Raw genomic sequence first — 6,250 nt, 5'->3', positions numbered from 1 at the left:
CTCCCTCCCCCCCTCTCTCCCCCCCCCCCCCCCTCCCCCCCCCCCCCCACCCCCCGGCAGTGCACTGACCGGCCATGCAGAAGCTCGAACGAGTCGTGGCTAATGAGTCCTTTCCGAGCAGGCGTGTGGCCTCTGTGCGCGCTGTTATTCGATGCTCGGCTGCTGGGGCGACGTGGCTCGTGTGCCAACTGAGGGCTCTGCGTGCCTGCTGGGGCACACCTGCCATCGGTTCGCCACCGCTGAGCTAGGGCATCTCTGCAGACTGCAAACTGCTCCATGAACGCTGCTCTTCCATGTCTTGGTGGAAGAGTGAGGCTTCCTTGACCTAAGAAAAGAGCATACAAAAGCCACCCTAAACCTTCGCTGTTTGGAACCTGGGGCTTGCTCCGGAAATGGGCCAAACCAAAATGGAAATGATGTTATTCTCTCACAAATGCCATTTTCTGAGTAAATCTTGCTGTGGCAGAGTGGACTGTGAGGATTTTTAAAAGCCCACACCGACACAGAGGAAATGTAGATAAAAGAGCAGTCAAAATGTTGTGCAATGCTTGGATTACTCATTTCTGTCCTGATGCCAATTTCCTTCAGCCGCTTTCTGTGCGTTTCTGACTTTCCACTGCTCTGTGTTTTCAAACCACAGAGGCTGATTCAAGTCCTTTCTTGCCGTTTGCTTGGTGCCTTGAGGGAAATCCATGTGCTGTTTTCCTCTTCTTGAAGGGTGGATAGCATTCCAGTGAAAGAGATGCTTTGGTCATATTTCAGAAAAAGAGAAAGAATCAATGCATAGAAAGGAGGTTAGGGGGAGATGGGAGGTTGACCAACTTAATTGTATTTATTAAATTTATATCCCCCTTTCCTGAATGACTGATGCTCACAGCCGTGAATGGCAGTAGCAAGTCAAAATACAAAAGGATAAAAAATATTATTAATTTCTGTGCCACTTTCCACTGCCAAAAGGCATTATGAAGTGACTCACATATGCACTACAGCAATCCATCATTATTATAACAGAAGAAAATGTGCATATTTGTTCGTGCTGATGTTACCCGCTGTCAAATCATCTCTGACGTGTGGCAGCCCTGTGAAGGGTGCCTTCCAAAATGTGTCTTTCACAGCCATCTTCACATTTGTACCTGCAGTCTCTGAACCGAGGACTTCACAAGATGATGCCAACTCTTTCACAATTTCAATTTCTTTATTGTTGACATTAAAAGTCATGCAATTCTTCCTCGGTCATGATTTTTGTTTCCCTTGTGTTAGTGTTTTGTTTTCCTTGTGTTTGTTTCCTTGTGCAGTCCTGTTTTTGCACTTTCTTGCACTTCTGTACTTTCCTCAAGAGACCCTTTGAGACTGTGTGTGTTAAATCAGTAAATCCTTATCAGGACAAGGTAAAAAGAAATCCCATAAACCATGCTCAAAAGTCTTTCACAAGTAAAAGCACTCATCTCCAAATGCTTAAAGTCTCTTCAGAGCCCAGAATGAACATGGCAAAAAGAGTCAAAACAATTGGGCCGTACCTTAATGGTGTGAAAGCAAATCAGCTTAAAACATGTTAACAAAGCTAAGAAATAAACTAATTAAGACCAGTTACTCCAGCAAACAGGTCATCTTAAAAGCCTAATGCCTGTTTCAATAGGAATGCTTTTGCTTACTCCAAGCAAAGTCGTCCTAAGTAAGAGAGAAGGTTTTGATGGCTCAAACAGGATTTGAACCTGGCCTACGCTACTCTGCCATATTGACTTCCTTGGACAAGCGTGTCATGGCAGCCTCTTAAGCCATGTTGGAAGTGGGTAGCCGAGATTTAACGTATACCCAAAATGCACAGGAAGAGAGGATTCATGAAACTGGAGCAAACATGTCAGTCTCTATTAGGGTAGAAATACCAAATGCGTGGTTTGCTTCTGGCTGTTAGGCTGGCAATTTTGAAACAGAAAAGGCCAAGCACACAGCATGGAGGAGGAAGAGATGGTGTCAGCGTTTTGGAAGAGGTTCTGGCTACTGTTCCGCATTCCAGGTTCTTGGCAGAACGCTTGGCTAGAGAACGTGTGCAGACAGACAAACAGGCTCTGGAAAATACATCTCCCCCTTTCCTGAGCTAGCGGCACGCGGCCAAACATACATAGCCAAATGGCAGTGGTGGTGTTTAAAAGAACCTAGTGGGTACCAAAGAAGATCAACAGAGACTGTGTAATTTTGATGTTCTGGTGCCTTCTAAATGTCCCCCTTTCTCGATTACTTGGTGGGGTTTCTTGGGCAGTGAGTGACTCAAGTTTATTCTTTATTTTGAAGATTTATATGCAACCCTTCATCAATGATTCCAGGGTGGTTTGCAAGAACAAATGCTAAGTATAAATCATTCCCTTTGTTAGCAATGTTTGGGGGTGAGTGCCGATCTTTCCCAAGCCAGAATTAAGCCACATGACATGATTAAGGCAGACCCCAAAGTGCAAACAAATATCTCTTTTTTTTGGAGGGGGGGACTAAGGGGGGGAACCCCACTGCAAAATGACCCCTTGAGAACTGAGCATGCTTGGTGACCAGAAAATTCAGAGTATCTTCTGTGGGGTGGAACACTGGGTGGGAGATGGAATGGAGTACCCTGGAAAAGTAGCTGGCTGGCTGGCTGGCTGGCTGAAACCCCTAAACAAGAGCTTTCCATGCCACAGTTTTGGCAGGTTGCAGTGGCACAATAAACATGTGAGGATTTAAAATGTAGCAGAATAAAAAGGAGAAGCAAAGCATGTTTTTCCTGGCAGATATTGGTGTCTGACTGGTCTTCCTAGAGGTGGAGAGCCAGTGTGGCGCAGTGGTTAAGAGCTGGGACTGGGACTCAGAGGATCCGGGTTCTAGTCCCCGCTCAGCCATGGAGCCAACTGGGTGGCTTTGGGCCAGTCACAGACTCTCGGCCCAACCTACCTCACAGGGTTGTTGTGGGGATGAGATGGAGGAGGAGAATGATGTAAGCTGCCTTGAGCCCTTTGTAGGAAAAAGGCAGGATATAAATCACAATATAAATAAATAAATAAAAATAAAAATTGCATTCACTATGTGTCACCACTTATGAGTCTTTCCCCACCCCATCCCACTCCATCCCCCATGGTTGGATGCACATGCGCCTTTTTAAATAAATTTTAATACTCTTGTTGTGTGTCTGTGTGTGTTTTGTGTTCTGAATTGACTTTTGTTGTGTTTAAAATTCTTAATAGATTCAAGCCAACTTTCGGTCTCTTTGGAGGGCCAAAAAGGCAGGGAAGAGAGGGTATCTATACGTCATTGATTGACTTTGAGAGCTGCCCACTAGCTTCATGCTTTCTGGATGGCCGTTATAATAATAAATACCAGTAAAATAACATTAAAGAAAAGCAATAGATACCATTTAAAATATCTTAGCAAAATAGAACAAGATAAAATCACAATATACATAATTCAATAGAAATATATGTTAAAAACAGTACAATCAGTAGAATGGTTTAGGTAGTACCATAAGTGTGATTAAAAAGGAAGGTTTTTTCCAGGCACCTACAACTCAGCAAAGTATCTGCCTGGTGAATCTCATTAGGTAAAGCATTCCATAAATGGGGGGCATCCACTGTTTGCAGGCTCCCCCTTCACCTGCTTGGGCAGTTGAACTGGGAGAAGGACCTCGGCTGATGATCTTAAGCAGTGCTCTTTTTGTAAAAAAAAAAAAAGGTGCTGGAACTCACATCTTGGGGTCACACTTTTACACTAAAAAAGATTTTCAGTTCACCAACTTTTTTTGAAATAACTTATTTACCTTTTAAGTAACCAGTCACTCTACAAACACACACACACACACACACACACACAAAATGGTGGCTGCCGGCAGTAAGCACTCAGCGTACGACCACACAACCGATCCCAAGCCGAGCAGCGCCCTCACAATCAGCACGGACACACAAGCAGCCCACAGGCACTATGTTAATGATTTCTGCCACCGACCTGCTACGTCCAACAGGGCGATTCACAATCACTTGGAAAAATCCGTCAAAAAAAGGTGCCGGAACGCCGCTCCAGTGCGTTCTATGACCAAAAAAGCCCTGGTCTTAAGCAATTAAATCTTATTTAATGACAGAACATCCAGGGCATTTGGGGGAGAATGAAATGCGGCTTGTTGAATTTGACTCTGCTTCTGCTCCTACAATCGCAGCCATTTCCCCTTACCTGGATAGTTCTAAGAGTTCTTTCCCAGGAACTTTCCTAGTTATCATTTCTTCCATGGGTATCCCATCATCTGTTCTGCAGGAAACGCAAGATGATTCACATCAGGCGTCCTCAAACTTTTTAAACGGGGCCGATTCACTGTCCCTTAGACTGTTGGGGGGCCGGACTATAGTTTGAAAAAATATGAATGGATTCCTATGCACACTGCACATTGAAAAAATAATTAAAATTAAAAGTATTAATAAAAAATTAAAAATGTTTGCTCCGCTCCCTCGGGCAGCAGCAGAAGCCCAGGATGAGGTGGGGAAGAGCATGTCCTTATTCAAGGGACAGAGCTACAACACAACCAAATGGAGTATTTTGCACAATGCAGCTGAGGACTGCGACTGGCATTTACGAAGAATGAAGCAAAAACACGAAGGACAAATACTGGTACAGCCACTCGTAGTATTTGAAGCAAGTCAGCCCAGAACAATTCCCACAATACACAGTGGCTGCATTTGGATGCAGAGCTAATGACTGCCATATTTTAGTGCCACCTTGCCAAAACTGGTACTGCCCAGATGAGTTGGACTACAACTTCCATTGTCCATGCTGGTTGCGCATGATGGAAATTATAGTCCTCGCCGCCACCCCGGTTCCGAGGGAGCAGGAGCGGGAGGCCAGAGAGGCGAGTGCGGGGCGGCTCCAAGGTGAGGGCTCCTTTCCGAGGCGAGGGACGGGGCTGCGGCTGGTTGAGTGGGGCGCCTCCCGCCTCTCCCTGCCATGGGGGAAGAAGCACGGCAGCCATTCGATGGCAGTGGCTTGCCCAGAGAAGGCCACAGCTCCCACGCCTCTGCCATGGCCTTCTCTGGACAAGCCACAGCTGCCATCTAGCTGCCCCCAGGCTTGGGGAGGCGGCTGCAGCTTGGCCCACAGCCCGGGGACGTGGCTCACATTCTTAAAAATGGATTTAAAAAGTTGTATTTTTCTTACTTTCAATCCTTTTTTAGTATCTTCATCTCTCTCTGTCTTCTGCCCTCTTCTCTTCTGTTTCCCACTCCATATTTGCACTCTGTATATGCATGCGATTCAGGGGGATTTGGCACATGCGCCATCTCTCTGGTCAGTTCTGGAGAACACCTGTGCCGGCTCAGAGCTTTTGGACTCGCTTGGAGAATGTTTTCTCCAAGCGAGTCCAAAAGCTCTGAGGTGGTCTGGATAAATGAGCATGGCAGGCTGTATCCAGCCCTTGGGCCGTAGTTTGAGGACCCATGGATTACATAATCTACCTCCTCCATTTTATCCTCACAAGAACCTTATGAAGTAGCAGACAACACTAAAACGGGGGCAGTGGCCACAACTGAGGAGCAGGTACTCCAGAAGCGGAAGGATCTGGACAGACTATGGAAGTGGGCAGGAGACAACAGGATGGCGTTCAATGTGGATACGTGTGAGGTCTTGCACTTGGGGCATAGGAACGGGTGTCACAAGTACAGGTTAGGGGACAAGTGGCTGGAGAGCAGCACTTGTGAAAGGGACCTCGGGGTGCTGGTTGACTGCAGGCTGAATGTGAGCCAGCCGTGTGATGCGGTGGCCAAGAGGGCGAACGCCACCCTTGGTTGCACAGCCAGAAGTGTGGCTTCTAGATCAAGAGAGCTGTTACTGCCACTCTACATGACTCTGGTGTGCCCACAACTGGAGTATTGTGTTCAGTTTTTGGCCCCTCATTACAGGAAGGATATGGCCAGGTTGGAGTCAGTGCAGCGTAGGGCCACAAGGTTGGTGGCCAGTTTGCAGGGGATGCCGTATGAGGCAAGACTGAGGGAACTGGGGCTTTTTAGTCTGGAGGAGAATCAGGGGATTTGTTGGCGACAAACAGGTGTGTGAGGGGGTGTCACACGGAGGTGGGGAGAGACCTGTTCTCCCCTGCAGAGGAAGGCAGGACGCGCTCCAATGGGGCAAAGCTCAGGGAGCCAAGTTCCATTTGGATGCCAGGAAGCACTTCCTGACAGTCAGGAACCTGAGGGTGTGGAATGGGCTTCCACAGGAGGGGGTTGAGGCCCCATCGGTGAGGGTGTTCAAGGAT

Source organism: Varanus komodoensis, unplaced genomic scaffold, assembly GCF_004798865.1.
Source record: "Varanus komodoensis strain SLA01 unplaced genomic scaffold, ASM479886v1 scaffold79, whole genome shotgun sequence".
In the NCBI taxonomy this organism is placed as follows: domain Eukaryota; kingdom Metazoa; phylum Chordata; class Lepidosauria; order Squamata; family Varanidae; genus Varanus; species Varanus komodoensis.
This window is presented reverse-complemented; position numbering follows the sequence as displayed.